We start from the raw sequence: 16,505 nt of genomic DNA on the forward strand, positions 1-16,505 counted from the left end.
TTCTAAACAAAAACTCTTAACTAAAACTAAACAATAACTCTAAACTAACATTCTTAACTAAAACTAAACTAAACTATAACTCTAACTAAAACTCTAAGCTAAGACTCAAAACTATAATTTCAATATCTAAACTAAAACTCTTAACCAAAACTAAACTAAAACTATAAGTCTAGCTAAAACTCTAAAGTAAAACTGTAAACTAGAACTATAGACTCTAAACTAAAACTCTTAAGTAAAACTAAACTAGAGGTCTAAACTAAAGCTCCTAACTAAAACTAAACTAAACTACAACTCTAACTAAAACTCTAAGCTAAGACTCTAAACTAAAACTCTAAATTCTAACTAAAACTCTAAGCTAAGACTCTAACTTAAAACTCTAGACTCCAAACTAAAACTAAACTAAACTATAACTCTAACTAAAAGTATAAGCTAAGACTCTAAACTAATCTAAAACTAAACAATAACTCAAAACTAAAACTCTTAACTAAAACTAAACTAAACTATAACTCTAACTGAACTCTTAACTAAAACTAAACTAATCTATAACTAACAAATACTAAATTAAACTATAACTCTACCTAAAACTCTACGATAGGACTCTAAGCTAAAACTCTAACGTCTAAACTAAAAGTCTTACCTAAAAATAAACTACAACTCTAAACTAAACTAAACTATAACTAAACTAAAACTCTTAACTAAAACTAAACTAAACTATAACTCTAACTGAAACTGTAAGCTAATAGCAAACTAAAACTCTAAACTAAAACTCTTAACTAAAACTAAACTACATCTCTACGCTAAAACTCTAAACTAAAACTCTTAACTAAAACTAAACTACATCTCTAAGCTAAAACTCTTAACTAAAACTAACCTGAACTGTAGCTCTAACAAAAACTCTATACTAAAACTCTTAACTAAACTACCACTCTAAACTAAAACTAAACTAAACTGTAACTCTAACTAAAACCCTAAGCTAAAATCCTAAACTAAAAATCTAAACGAAAACTCTTAACTAAAACTAAACTACAAGTCTAAACTAAAGCTCTTAACTGAAACTAAACTAAACTAGAACTCTAACTAAAACTCTAAGCTAAGATTCTAAGCTAATTCTCTAAACTCTAAACTAAAACTCTTAACTAAAACTAAACTATAACTCTAAACTAAAACTCTTAACTAAAACTAAACTATAAGTCTAAACTAAAACTCTTAACTAAAACTAAAATAAACTATAACTCTAACTAAAACTCTAAGCTAACACTCTAAATTAAAACTCTAGACACTAAACTAAAACTAAACTAAACTATAACTCTAACTAAAACTCTAAACTCTAAACTAAAACTCTTATCTAAAACTAAACAACACCTCTAAACTAAAATTATTAACTAAAACTAAACTAAACTATAACTCTAACTAAAACTCTAAGCTAAGACTCTAAACTAAAACTCTACATTCTCAACTAAAACTAAACTAAAGTATAACTCTAACAAAAACTCTAAGCTAAGACTCTAAGATAAAACTCTAAACTCTAACTAAAACTCTAAGCTAAGACTCTAACATGAAACTCTAGACTCCAAACTTAAACTAAACTAAAATATAACTCTAAAAAAACTGTAGGCTAAAACTCCAAACTAAAACTCTAAACTAAAACTCTTATCTAAAACTAAACAACAGCTCAAAACTAAAACTCTTAACTAAAGCTAAACTAAACTATAACTCTAACTAAACTCTTAACTAAAACTAAAGTAAACTATAACTCTAACTAAAACTCTAAGCTAACACTCTAAAATAAAACTCTAAACTAAAACTCTAAACTCTAAACAAAAACTCTTAACTAAAACTCTAAACTCTAAACTAAAACTCTTATCTAAAACTATACAACGCCTCTAAACTAAATTTCTTAAATAAAACTAAACTAAACTATAACTCTAACTAATTCTTTAAGCTAAGACTCTAAACTAAAACTCTGAATTAAAACTAAACTAAACTATAACTCTAACTAAAACTAAGCTAAGACTCAAAGCTAAAACTCCAATATCTAAACTAAAATTCTTAACTAAAACTAAACTAAAACTATAACTAACTAAAACTGTAAACTAAAACTCTAAATTCTCAACTAAAACTAAACTAAACTATAAATAGGACTAAAAATCTAAGCTAAGACTCTAAACTCTAACTAAAACTCTAAAGTCTAAACTAAAACTCTAAACTCTAAACAAAAACTCTTAACTAAAACTAAACTAAACTATAACTCTAACTAAAACTCTAAACTAAAAATCTTATCTAAAACTAAACAACACCTCTAAACCAGACACGTACGCAGAAATTTGTTTCGGGGGGACCAATTTGTTTCAGGGGGGGTCAAATCCTTCAGACCCATTATTCTGTGCGAAAAATTAGAAAATTATGGGAAAATGAAAAAATTCGTGAGATTTCGGGGGGGGGCCGGGCCGGGAGGCCCCCTCCTGCGTACGTCCCTGCTCTAAACTAAAATTCTTAACTAAAACTAAACTAAACTATAACTCTAACTAAAACTCTAAGCTACGACTCTAAACTAAAAACTCTGAATTAAAATTAAACTAAACTAGAACTCTAACTAAAACTCTAAGCTGAGACTCAAAACTAAAACTCCAATACCTAAACTAAAACTCTTAACTAAAACTAAACTAATACTAAAACTCTAACTAAAACTCTAAAGAAAAACTGTAAACTAAAACTATAAACTCTAAACTAAAACTCTTAAGTAAAACTAAACTAGAGATCTAAACTAAAGCTCCAAACTAAAACTAAACTAAACTATAACTCTAACAAAAACTCTAAGCTAAGACTCTAGACTAAAACTCTAAATTCTCAACTAAAACTAAACTAAACTATAACTCTAACTAAAACTCCAAGATAAAACTCTAACATAAAGCTTTAGATTCCAAAAATAAACTTAAACTAAACTAAACTATAACTCTAACAAAAACTGTAAGGTAAGACTCCGAACTACAACTCTAAGATCTAAACTAAAACTCTTATGTAAAATTGAACAACAACTCAAAACTAAAACTCTTAACTAAGACTAATCTAAACTATAACTCTAACTAAACTCTTAACTAAAACTAAAGTAAACTATAACTCTAACTAAAACTCTAAGCTAACACTCTAAACTAAAACTCTAAACTCTAAACTAAAACTCTAAATTCTAAACAAAAACTCTTAACTAAAACTCTAAACTCTAAACTAAAACTATTATCTAAAACTAAACAACACCTCTAAACTAAAATTCTTAAATAAAATTAAACTAAACTATAACTCTAACTAAAACTAAAACTCTAAGCTAAGACTCTAAACTAAAACTCTGAATTAAAACTAAACTAAACTATAACTCTAACTAAAACTCTAAGCTAAGACTCAAAACTAAAACTCCAATATCTAAGCTAAAATTCTTAACTAAAACTAAACTAAAACTATAACTCTAAACTAAAACTGTAAACTAAAACTATAAACTCTAAACTAAAACTCTTAAGTAAAACTAAACTAGAGATCTAAACTAAAGCTCCTAACTAAAAACTAAACTAAACTATAACCCTAACTGAAACTCTAAGCTAAGACTCTAAACTAAAACTCTAAATTCTCAACTAAAACTAAACTATAAATAAAACTAAAATTCTAAGCTAAGACTCTAAACAAAAACTCTAAACTCTAACTAAAACTCTAAAGTATAAGCTAATACTCTGAACTCTAAACTAAAACTCTTAACTAAAATTAAACTAAACTATAACTCTAACTCTAACTAAAACTCTAAGCTAAGACTCTTAACTAGAACTCTAAACTAAAACTCTTAACTACTATAACTCTAATTAAAACTGTAAGCTAATACCAAACTGAAACTCTAAACTGAAACTCTTATCTAAAACTAAAATAAACTAAAAGTGCAACGAAAAACTTTCAGCGATGACTCTAGGCTAAAACTCTAAACTAAAACGTTTAGCTAAAACTAAACTACATGTCCAAAAACACTTAACTAAAACTAAAATAAAATACAACTCTAACTATAACTCTAAGTGCTGAGAGTCTAACTTGAAACTCTAGACTCTGAACTACAACTAAACTAAACTATAACTCTAACTAAAACTGTAAGCTAATATCAAACAAAAACTCTAAACTAAAACTCATATCTAAAACTAAACAACAGCTCTATACTAAAACTCTTAACTAAAACTAAACTAAACTTCAACTCTAAAGTAAAACTCTTAACTAAAACTAAACTACAACTCTAAACTAAAACTCTTAACAAAAATTAAACTAAACTATAATTCTAACTAAAACTCATCCCTGCGCTGTCACATTTGAAATTCCCAGGAAACCATTTCCCGCGTAAAATATATTCAATCTGTCTTGATCTCGTACGAATTTGTGAAAAAATCTAATATGTTCCTGGTTAAACTATTATGGTTTCGATAGAATATTAATATTTATCTCTCAGACCTAAAGACCAGAGAAGCCATATTTAAAAATAGAATATTAATTTATCTCTCAGACCTAAAGACCAGAGAAGCCATATTTAAAAATGATATCCGTCGATTATGCGAATCAATTTCTCAGAAATCTGTCCCCTACGTAGATCAATAAACCATGAATAAATTATATAACATCAGTGAAAATATTGCGTCACTCCCGTCTGTATCCATTAGGCTTAGAAACATCCCTGATTGACCTTGAAAGAGGTGTCATTGGCCCGTTAGTGGATCAATAAACCATGAATAAATTATGTATCTTTCGCGCTGGTACCCCCTTTTCTACTTGTACCGTTGACCAGATACAAACAGAGTTGCCACTAAGCATGGTTTTTTTTGGTGCCACTTTGGGTGGCAAAATAGTGTTGTCGCTTTGGTATAATACGTGTCATTATCAAAAAATTTCCAGCTCGCATTGCTTTGCTGCGCTCGCGCTGGTACCAACAAGCTTTTCAAATTGGAAATGTTGACCATTCCGCTTGGGATCATCTCCGCACGGTTTTTCACATCTTTAAATTTTCTAACATTAAAAGTCGGCTCTAATGCTATCTATCAACTATAAACAATTAATATTGATTTTATTGGGTAGTGCTGATTCTCCGCTTTGTGCCGCATTTCCACTCTTGTCAACTTTCCAGCCCTCCCCTTAAAACTCACTAAAGCGCAATTGGTGCTTTCGGTATTAAATGGGAATTTGTCCCTAAGAGTACTTTTTTACTTTTTTTCTGAGTAGTCTTTGTTCATAGCGCGAAAAAGGAACAAAAAAAGCAAAGAGAAAAAGCCGTCCGAGCTTTTTTTTGAGAAAACGGAAAAATGGGACAGCAATACTCGGTTACATTGATAATTTTTCATCCAGTTTTTCCACGCAATGGGCTATCTGGATTATTACAGGGCTTTTGGGTACTTCAAACTTTTCTTTTCTCTGAAAATACTGAACAGAATGCTGTGAACATAGATAGCAGCTATTGATGATTCTATGATAAACTAATTAAAAAAAACTTTCCGAAAAATGAGCTTTCCAAAGAAAAGTAAAGGTCATTTTAAAGTTAAGCTCAGAAGATACAAATACATGTTAAAATTAAAACTAAAAACGACCAGAAATTACTATTAAAGAATAAATGAAACCCAAAACGAACAGAAATTAAATAAACAATCATAGCAAAAAACATACAACAAGTAATAATATAAATGAATAAATTGTTCTTAAAGCGAGCAATTCTTGGATTGAATATGAAAATCAAGCTCAAAACGAAAACGAATATTTTGCTATTAAAGTATAAATGAAACTTAAAACGAACAGAAATTAAATAACAATCAATGCGAACAAACATACAATATATATTAACGTAAATGAATCAATAAATCTTAAAACGAGTGAAACTTAAATTGAATATGCAAATCAAATTTGAATCGAATAAAAATAACTACAAACAAGAGTTTGGGTATCGCCTCACTGCAGAAGCCTAAAACCTACTGCGTCATTCTCCAATCTCTTTGACTCTTTCAATTTTGAGTCAAATGAGACTTCTTCAAAGTTTATACGAGCATCCCTTACATAAGAAATAATGAGAAGGATTCGGAGAATCCTTAAATTACAACTCTTGCCCTGAGGGCTGTGGGGGAGTTGTCATCCTCAAATACCTAATTTCCAGAACTTAAAACTACGTTTTATAAAATGGCTGTCTCAAAATTTTGACTGGATGTGTTTGGGGAAAAGGTGGGCGTGAGAGGGGGGCTAGTTGCCCTCAAATCACTTTCAACTATTAAAAAGGGCACTAGCCCTTTGAATTTCCAATCGAATGAGCCTTTTTTGAAGTTTTTACGACACCGCCTTCTATAAAAACCTTATATGCCCCCAGGGCATAACTTAAAACCCTTGACCTGAGGGTTGTGGGGGAGTGTCCTCCTCAAAAACATATTTTCTATCCGTAAATCACGTACGCTTACCAAACTGGCTATCTCCCAATTTTGAGTGAATGTGTTTGGGGGACTGCTGGGCGTAGAGAGGAGGCTAGTTGCCCTCCAATCACTTTCAACTACTGAAAACGGCACTATCCCTTTGAATTTTCAACCGAATAAGCCTTTTTTGAAATTTCTACGACAACGCCTTCTATAAAAACCTTATATGCCCCCAGGGCATATCTTAAAACCCTTGCCCTGAAGGTTGTGGGGGAGTGTCCTCCTCAAAAATATATTTTCTATCTGGAAATCAACTATGCTGATAAAATTGGCTATCTAAAAATTTTGATTGGATATGTTTGGAGGAATGATGGGCGTCGGGGGGGGGGGAAAGTTGCCCTCCAATCAATTTTAACTATTAAAAAGGGCACTAGCCCTTTAATTTCCAATCGAATGAGCCTAATTTGAAGTTTCTACGACAACGCCTTCTATAAAAACCTTATATGCCCCCAGGGCATAACTTAAAACCCTTGCCCTCCGGGTTTTGGGAGAGTGTCCTCCTCAAAATATATTTTCTATCTGGAAATCAACTACGCTGAATAAAATGGCTATCTCAAAAGTTTGATTGGATATGTTTGGGGAAATGATCGGTGTGGGGGGGGGGGGGCTAGTTACACTCCAATCACTTTCTGCTATTAAAAAGGGAGCTAGTCCTTTAATTTCCAATCGAATGAGCCTGTTTTGAAGTTTCTACGACAACGCCTTCTATAAAAACCTTTTATGCCCCCACGGCATAACTTAAAACCCTTGTCCTGAGGGTTGTGGGGGAGTATCCTCCTCAAAAATATATTTTCTATCTGCAAATCAACTACGCTGAACAAAATGGCTATCTCAAAATTTTGACTGGATGTGTTTGGGGGAATGATGGGTTTGGGGGGGGGGGCTAGTTGCCCTCCAATCATTTTTGACTATTACAAAGGGCACTAGCCCTTTAATTTGCAATCGAATGAGTCTGTTTTGAAGTTTCTACGACAACGCCTTCTATAAAAAACCTTATTTGCCCCCAGGGCATAACTTAAAACCCTTGCCCTGAGGGTTGTGGGGGATTGTCCTCCTCAAAAATATGTTTTCTATCTGAAAATCAACTACGCTGAACAAAATGGCTATCTCAAAATTTTGATTGGATGTGTTTGGGGGAATGATGGGTGTGGTGGGAGGGGGGGGGGGGGTAGTTGCCCTCCAATCACTTTAGACTATTAAAAAGGGCATTATCCCTTTGAATTTCCAATCGAATGAGCCTTTTTTGAAGTTTCTACGACAATGCCTTCTATAAAAACCTTATATGCCCCCAGAGCATCCCTTAAAACCCTTGCCCTGAAGGTTCTGGGGAGTATCCTCCTCAAAAACATGTTTTCTATCTGGAAATCAACTACGCTGAACAAAATGGCTATCTCAAAATTTTGATTGAATGTGTTTGGGGAAATGATGGGCGTCAGGGGGGGGCTAGTTGCACTCCAATCATTTTCGACTATTAAAAAGGGTACTAACCGTTTAATTTCCAATCGAATGAGCCTGTTTTGAAGTTTCTACGACAACGCCTTCTATAAAAACCTTTTATGCCCCCAGGGCATAACTTAAAACCCTTGTCCTGAGGGTTGTGGGGGAGTATCCTCCTGAAAAGTATATTTTCTATCTGGAAATCAACAACGCTGAACAAAATGGCTATCTCAAAATTTCGATTGGTTGTGTTTGGGGGAATGATGGGTGTGGGGAGTGGCGAGTTGCCCTTCAATCATTTTCTAATATTAAAAAGGGTACAAGCCCTTTAATTTCCATTCGAATGAGCCTGTTTTGAAGTTTCTTCGACAACGCCTTCTATAAAAAACCTTATATGCCCCCAGGGCATAATTTAAAACCCTTGCTCTGAGGGTTGTGGGGGATTGTCCTCCTCAAAAACATGTTTTCTATCTAAAAATCAACTACGCTGAACAAAATGGCTATCTCAAAATTTCGATTGGATGTATTTTGGGAAATGATGGGCGTGGTGGGGAGGGGGCTAGTTGTTCTCCAATCACTTTTGACTATTAAAAAGGGCAATAGCCCTTTGAATTTCCAATCGAATGAGCCTTTTTTGAAGTTTCTACGACAACGCCTTCTATAAAAACCTTATATGCCCCCAGAGCATCCCTTAAAACCCTTGCCCTGAAGGTTGTGGGGGAGTTTCCTCCTCAAAAACATATTTTCTATCTGGAAATCAACTACGCTGGACAAAATGGCTATCTCAAAATTTTGATTGAATGTGTTTGGGGAAATGATGGGCGTCATGGGGGGCTAGTTGCACTCCAATCACTTTCGACTATTAAAAAGGGCCCTAGCCCTTTGAATTTTCAGTCGAATGAGCTTGTTTTGAAGTTTTTACGACAACGCCTTTTATAGAAACTTTATATGCCCCCCAGGGCTTATCTTAAAACCCTTGCCCGGAGGGTTTTGGGGGAGTGTCCTCCTCAAAAATATATGTTCTATCTGAAAAATCAACTGCGCTGAACAAACTAGCTATATCAAAATTTTGATTTGGATGTGTTTTGGGGTCCTGTTGGGCGTGGGGGGAAGGGGGTCAGCTCCACTCGCTAGTTACAATCACTGTTGACAGTTAAAAAGGGCACTAGCTGTTTAATTTCCAATCGCACGAGCATGTTTTAAAGTTTCTACGACAATGCCTTCTATAAAAACCTTATAGGCCCCCAGGGCTAGTTGCCCTCCAATCACTTTTGACAATTAAAAAGGGCATTATCACTTTGAATTTACAATCGAATGAGCCTTTTCTGAAGTTTCTACGACAACGCCTTCTATAAAAACCTTATATGCCCCCAGGGCATCCCTTAAAACCCTTGTCCTGAAGGTTCTGGGGGAGTATCCTCCTCAAAAACATATTTTCTATCTGGAAATCAACTATGCTGAACAAAATGGCTATCTCAGAATTTCGATTGTATGTGTTTGGGGAAATGCTGGGCGTCAGGGGGGGGGGGCGAGTTGCCCAACAATCAAGGTCTACTATTAAAAAGAGCGGTAGCCCTTTAATGTCAAATCGATTGAACATTTGTTGAAGTTCTGAAAGAACAACTTCTATAAAATCCTTATATGCCCCAATGGCCCAACTTAAAACCCTTGCCCTGAGGGTTGTGGGGGAGTATCATCCCCAAAAATATACTTTCTATCTGGAAATCAACCCCGCTGAACAAAATGGCTATCTGAAAATTTTGATTGGATGTGTTTGGGGAAATGATAGGCGAGGGGGGAAGGGGGCTAGTTACACTCCAATCACTTTCGACTATTAAAAAGGGCACTAGCCTTTTAATTTCTAACCGCACGAGCATGTTTTAAAGTTTCTACGACAACGACTTCTATAAAAACCTTATATGCCCCCAGGGAATATAGCTTAAAACCCTTGCCCTGAGGGTTGTGGGGGAGTTTCCTCCTCAAAAATATACTTTTTATCCGGAAATCAACTACGCTGAACAAAATGGCTATCTCAAAATTTTGATTGGATGTGTTTGGGGGAATCATGGGCGGGGGGGGGGGGGTTAGTTGCCCTCCAATAATTTTTTACAATTAAAAAGGGCACTAGCCCTTTGAATTTCCAATCGAATGAGCCTTTTTGAAGTTTCTCAACAACGCCCTCTATAAAAAACCTTATATGCCCCTAGGGCATAACTTACAACCCTTGCCCTAAGGGTTGTGTGGGATTGTCCTCCTCAAAAACATAATTTCTATCTGGAAATAAACTACGCTTAACAAAATAGCTATCTCAAAATTATGATTGGATGTGTTTGGGGAAATGATGGGCGTGGGGGGGAAGGGGGGCTAGTTACACTCTAATCACTTTCGACTATTAAAAAGGGCACTAGCCCATTAATTTCCAATTGACTGAGCCTGTTTTGAAGTTTGTGCGACAACGCCTTCTATAAAAACCTTATATGCCCCCAGGGCATAACTTAAAACCCTTGCCCTGAGGGTTGTGGGGGAGTTTCCCCCTCAAAAATATATTTTCTATTTGGAAATCAAATACGCTGAACAAAATGGCTATCTCAAAATTTTTATTGGATGTGTTTGGGGGAATGATGTGCGGGGGGGGGGGGTAGTTGCCCACCAATCATTTTTGACTATTAAAAAGAGCACTAGCCCTTGAATTTCCAATCGAATGAGCCTGTTTTGAAGTTTCTACGACAACGCCCTCTATAAAAAACCTTATATGCCCCAAGGGCATAACTTAAAACCCTTACCCTGAGGGTTGTTGGGGAATGTTCTCCTCAAAAATATATTTTCTATTTGGAAATCAACTACGCTGAACAAAAGAGCTATCTCAAAATTTGATTGGATGTGTTTGGGGAGATTATGGGCGTGGGGGGGGGAGGGGGGCTAGTTACACTCCAATCACTTTCGATCATTAAAAAGGGAACTAGCCCTTTAATTTCCAATCGATTGAGCCTGTTTTGAAGTTTCTACGATAACGCCTACTATAAAAACCTTATATTCCCCCAGGGCATAACTTAAAACCCTTGCCCTGAGGGTTTTGGGGGAGTGTCCTCCTCAAAAATATATTTTCTATGTGGAAATCAGCTACGCTGAACAAAATGGTTATCTCAAATTTTTGATTGGATGTGTTTGGGGGAATGATGGGTGTAGGGGGGGGCTATTTGCCCTCCAATCATTTTCGACTATTAAAAAGGGCACTAGAAATCTCGATTTTCAATCGAATGAGCCCCCTTTGAAGTTTCTACGACAACCCCTTCCGTATGAAGTACCTCTGGGAAAAAAAATAATAATAATAAAAAAATTGGAGCCGTATGGCCTTTACTATAGGCAACGCTACAGCGTTGCCTCTGATACAAGTAATAGTCGATCAGACACTAACTCTTTCAAATAATTTATTTGGCAAAAACTTTAGAATATCCTTCTGCTGAGGTACATGGAAGACAAAACATAAGGACATTATGACTTATTACACTCAAAACCTCGTGAACGGGAAATAGCTAAAAGGAGGAAGCGCGTACAATTCCTTTTTTAGTGGGGATTAATCAACAGGTTTCCAAAATGGCTATTATTTATGATTAATGTAATGAAGATGAAGCATAAGATTCATGATTAATATGAAGGAGCATAAACGTAGCAATAGAGCGTTTTTAATCTGAAAACAGAAAGATGGAAAAATGAAAGAAAAAAGGATATCGATGCTATTACATTGACGGTTTTCCTTCCGTTTTTTTTTTTGAAAAAATTCTTTTTGGTAAAAAAGTACTACTTTGAAAAAAAAGCCACTTTTGCCAAAAAGTGTCACAATATAGTCACGTGTCCCGAAAAGTGCCACTTTAAAAAAAAAGTGTCACGAAAATCACCCGTGGCAACCCTAGATACAAAGGTCCAAATTTTACCAGATTCCCAGTTTTACCAATCACATTCTGTATCGGTAAGATGAGGAATAAGGCAAGCAATATGCATCGAAATGGCTTAAAAAAAGAAACTCTTTACCGGACTTGCAATTAGCTTCTCGCGCATGTTTCGTACCAAGGTTACATCATGGCCCGGAGTTTAATTTTCTCTCATTCAGAAACCGAGCTAGCCTTAGGATCTAGTATTTTTTTCGCGCTTGACGTAGACATTGAAATCAGGTGTCAGGAAAAATTGATTAAGAAAAGGTTGATTGTATTAGATAATTGTAAGTTGTCTTTGATTCTTTTAAAACTAAGAACATAGTTGAAGTTGGAAAATCGCAAGCAAAAGTTTCTTAAATAGCCGAAAAAAGGTTTAACACTGTTACGTAAGTAAACTATAAAGATTTCACAGTTCGTAGTCACAGATATTTCTAAGAGTTTAAGTTCATTGTTTTTTTTTCCAAAAGACATATTTGTTTGTTCGGTAAAGTTCTACCAAATCATATTATTGACTTACGCATAAAGTGAATATACCACTCGATGCCTTTTTTTATGCTGATTACGAATATAGTAATCATTTCTATCGGAAATGAATTTCAGGCCCCCTCCCGCTGTATATGCCAATTCAGGGTATATATTTCTACAACCTAACCCTGAATTGGCATATATAGGGGGGGGGGGCTGAAATTCATTTCCGATATAAAGAGACGAAAGGATGCGAGGAATCAAAATGCGAGGAATCAAATGCTATAACTTCCTCTTTTTTTAAAGTTAGTGTCCACACACCATCGTTAGTTCCCACCTAGTGCACTGAAATTGTTCCCACGACACGCGTATGGCTGATAGTACATAGGCCTGGGCCTAGAAGAGGCCTATACAACTTCAAAAAAGGGTTAAATGAGTTATTTTTCAATGGACAAGCGTTTGTACTAGCATCCGCTGCCTTAGTTTTTCTGATATCGATGAAGACCAAAACGCTATGGGAGGGGGGGGGGGAATTAAGAAATTGCCAATCAGCTTAGAAATAGCCTATCGACATGGATTTATATTAAGCTCCCAATCTCGGATTCCATACTTCAGTGGCACGTATGGAGAAATCTGGGGAAGGTAAACAGGAAAGGTGTGCGAAAGCACAGGATGGCTGACCCCCAACCCACCATTGCATTTCCTGGCTGAAGGGCTGTGAAACGGAGATCAGCACCGCCGGTAGCGACAGGTACTGTAAACTCCAATGCCGTATTTTACCTTACTTTACCGTATATGACATAAATAAAAAGACAACCGTTATTATGTAATCTGATTCTCCAATAAAACTAACAATTATAGATCATCGGATTGTTGCGGCTCAGCCATTGGTGAAGGTTCGCGAATTTTTTAAGTGGAGGGGACAGGGACGTACGCAGGGGGGGGCTCGGGCCCGCCCCCGCCCCCCCCCCGAAATCTCACGATTTTTTTCATTTTCCCATAATTTTCTGATTTTTCTCACAGAATAATGGGTTTGAAGGATTTCCCCCCCCCCCGAAACAAATTGGCCCCCCCGAAACAAACTCCTGCGTACGTGCCTGGGAGGGGGTACCCAAGATGTCTAAAACCAAGTTTTTAAGTCAAAATTTTCTAGCTTTCTAAGAGTATAGAGGGATTTAAAATGAGTGTGGAGGGGCATCTAACCTTCCTTTATTTGGAGGGATATATTCAGATTAAACGAGCAACATGGGAGGCTACAGGGTAATAGTTCTCCTCTTATTATGGAAATGACAATTTTTAACAGGAAACATTACTTTGTAAATAGGTTACCAAAGTAAGGGTATAAATAGCTGCATTGAAGTGTAAAGAGCAGGCTTGATTCCCTCATTTTATCAGAGCTTTATATGGCACTTGTGTATTAGCCAGTACAAAATCGAGAAGTGAAGTTAGGTTAATCCTTATGAAATATACCAAAATATGATGAAAATGCAATACTTTAGTTACAAAATTATTTCTTGAGTGTTGGCGATATAATGTGTTTGCATTGGAGTGTGGGTAGCCCAGAACACATTATATTAAATACCTAACCTAACATAACCTAACCTATCCAAAATATCTTCTCTATATATTAAAATTTAATAAAAATATACCTACAACGCAGATTTCAACTGAGCCTACGCTAATTGTCTCCGTGTACAGACAGCTATAAACCGGTCATTGTATGATCTTGCAGATCAAAATTCTCAAGTGTGTACTGGTTAATGCACAAGTACCTTTTATTTGTTTATTTTTTAATCGTAAAGGAGCCTTTCCTCTCGAAGCATTATTGTAGAAAGTCCAAACTTTGCTGTAAACATGGGCGGCTATATGGTGGTAGTCGGACTCATGTTTAGTTTAACCCTGAACATTATATTGCATAGCATGAACAAATTCAGTTTAACAGAATATGACTTAATTTTTGTTTTCCAGTGACTGGAAAAAGTGACATTTTTCAAATTATCCTGAATCTGAGGTGGGTATTCCGGTTTATTGAGAAAGTGCTAAGAAATTAGCTTCTGTAGATTTTACGGGAAGTATGGACCTAAGACAGAATTGATGAACATTCCATTATATTTTGGAAAGCACGGATAATTCTTGCCTGAGGCCGAAAAAGGGGTTTTTTGCTTGTCCTTGACTCTCTAAGGATTTGCTCTGCCAGGCCTCTATTTCTTCAAGCCCTGTTCCTGGCTTTGAGTAGAAAGTTAAATTGCAATGTCTATTTGTAAGTTGGTTTGAATTTGTGATTTAATTTGCTACGCTTAGGACTGTGGCAGAGGGATGTTATTCACATGTGTTTCCTAAGCTTTCATTCTTCTCTCAATGACAAGAAATTGGAGCCTGCCCTTTGCTCCTTTCATAATACTAATTTTTTTTTTCTTTTTTTTTTTTGTCTGTAGCAAGAAAATTCACTTTCGAACTAAGACAAATGTCATTCTTTGTACTCTTCTATTAAACGGACTCTTTCATATAGTGCTAGTTTGGTTAATGCTAATGAAATAAAATAAAATAGGATGAATATATAATAGTTTAGAAACAAATTTTGACTAAGTATTTGCACATTAGGGGGGGGGCAAAGCATACCATATATTAAATACGTAACCTAACCTACGTACCTCCCCCCCTAAACCCCAAAAAACAACAATTTAAATACAGTTCTTGTCTTTGTTTGTATCCCAGAAGGCATTGTAAACCTATTTTCATCACACATCTCAGCCTATTTCATGACTGGTATGCATTGCCGTTTGTAAAAGAGTCCGTTTAATAGAAGAGTATCCATTCTTTTAAGCAATTAAATTAAAAAAAATATATATTTTTCTTAACTGAACATAAGGAGCAACATTAAACTCAAAACGGACAGAAATTAATCCGTATATAAAGAGGTTGCCCCTCCACCTCAATAATTTGCTCTTTACGGTAAAATTTTTAGCACTTTTAAAAAAGCTTTCTATCCCAATGAAACAGCCCTTGTGTTTCAGGAGCCGTTTTTAAAAAATTGGGACAGACAGATACACAAACTTTTTGGCGTAGAGAGCAAGGTATTGAGGTGGGGGGCAGCCCCTTCATATACGGATCAATTTCTGTTCGTTTTGAGTTTAATGTTGCTCATTATGTTCAGTTAAAAAAAAATACTTTTTTATTTAGTTTTGATCATTTTTCAAATAATATCGGTAGGCTAAATCTTTCTCACCCTCCATGAAAACTTCCCTTCCCTCACGGAAGACTCTTCTGTGGAAATTTCCTTCCCGTAAAATTCACCCCCCCCCCTCACATAAAATTCCGTCCGGACAGTTCCATCCGCGCTGAAAATCCCCCTTTTAAATATCTTGCGGACAATTCAGCCTGAAATATTCTCCTTAACAGACTTTTCATTTGAAAGACTTTAATTTCTAAGCGTTTTCCTGATCGCTTCAGAAATCCCCCTTCCATGGAAATTTGTTCCCGGAAATCCAAACACGCTGACAATAGCCCCTAGACAATTCTCCCGGAACATCTCCATATGTAAAATTGAGTTGGCAAACAGAAAGTAAGACAAATAAGAATAATTTCGTATTGGAATTCTTTCAAATGCCCACAGTGCAAAATTTCCCCTGGAAGTGTCACCCCTGAAAACTTTCCTCCCCATGGAAAATTCTTCCTATGGAAATACTCCCCAAGTACAAAATACTCCGTCTGTATACTTCCAAATAACAAACACTATATTTAAACAATGGACAAATTTCATAACTTGTAGGCCTCTCCCCAAGGGCTGTGGGATCATGTTACCCCTAAAGGCATATTTATTGGATCTTTCAACTATGCTGGACAAAATGACGATCTCAAGATTTTGATCTGACGCCTTCGGAGAAAAAAGGGGCATCTGAGGGGGCTAGTTGTTTTCCACTCTTTTTTGTCACTAAAAAAGGACATTAGAACTTTTAATTTCCGTTCGAATGCACCCTCTTTCGATCTTTTTTGGCTATTAATTTGATACGATCATCCCCGGGGAAAAAAAAATTAACACGCATCCTTCATCTTTCTTCTGGCGAAAATTGCAAAATTCCATTTTTGTATATAGGAGCTTGAAATTTCTGCTGTAGGCTTCTTTGATACGCTGAATCTGATGGTGTGATTTTCATCAGGATTCCTTGTTGTTGTTTTTTTTGGGGGGGGGGGAGGGGGATGTTTCTCCCCTTTG

At 35.6% G+C, this 16,505-nt stretch overlaps 1 protein-coding gene across 2 annotated transcripts in view; it reads left to right on the top strand.

Moving 5' to 3' along the window:
• Positions 1-16,505, top strand: part of LOC148947702 (ileal sodium/bile acid cotransporter-like) — a 75,975-nt gene that overhangs the window by 18,512 nt on the left and 40,958 nt on the right. The window contains exon 1 of one of the 2 annotated variants that reach the window (XM_089095377.1): positions 12,012-12,111. The exons of the other annotated variant lie outside the window; for it this stretch is intronic. The gene's annotated coding sequence lies outside the window, so the exon portion shown is untranslated. Of the gene's footprint in view, positions 1-12,011; positions 12,112-16,505 lie in introns of those variants that run through there. 2 annotated transcript variants of the gene reach the window in all.

This window comes from Artemia sp. Qi Xiang Cuo, chromosome 10 (genome assembly GCF_049724085.1).
Source record: "Artemia sp. Qi Xiang Cuo chromosome 10, ASM4972408v1, whole genome shotgun sequence".
Lineage (NCBI taxonomy): Eukaryota > Metazoa > Arthropoda > Branchiopoda > Anostraca > Artemiidae > Artemia > Artemia sp. Qi Xiang Cuo.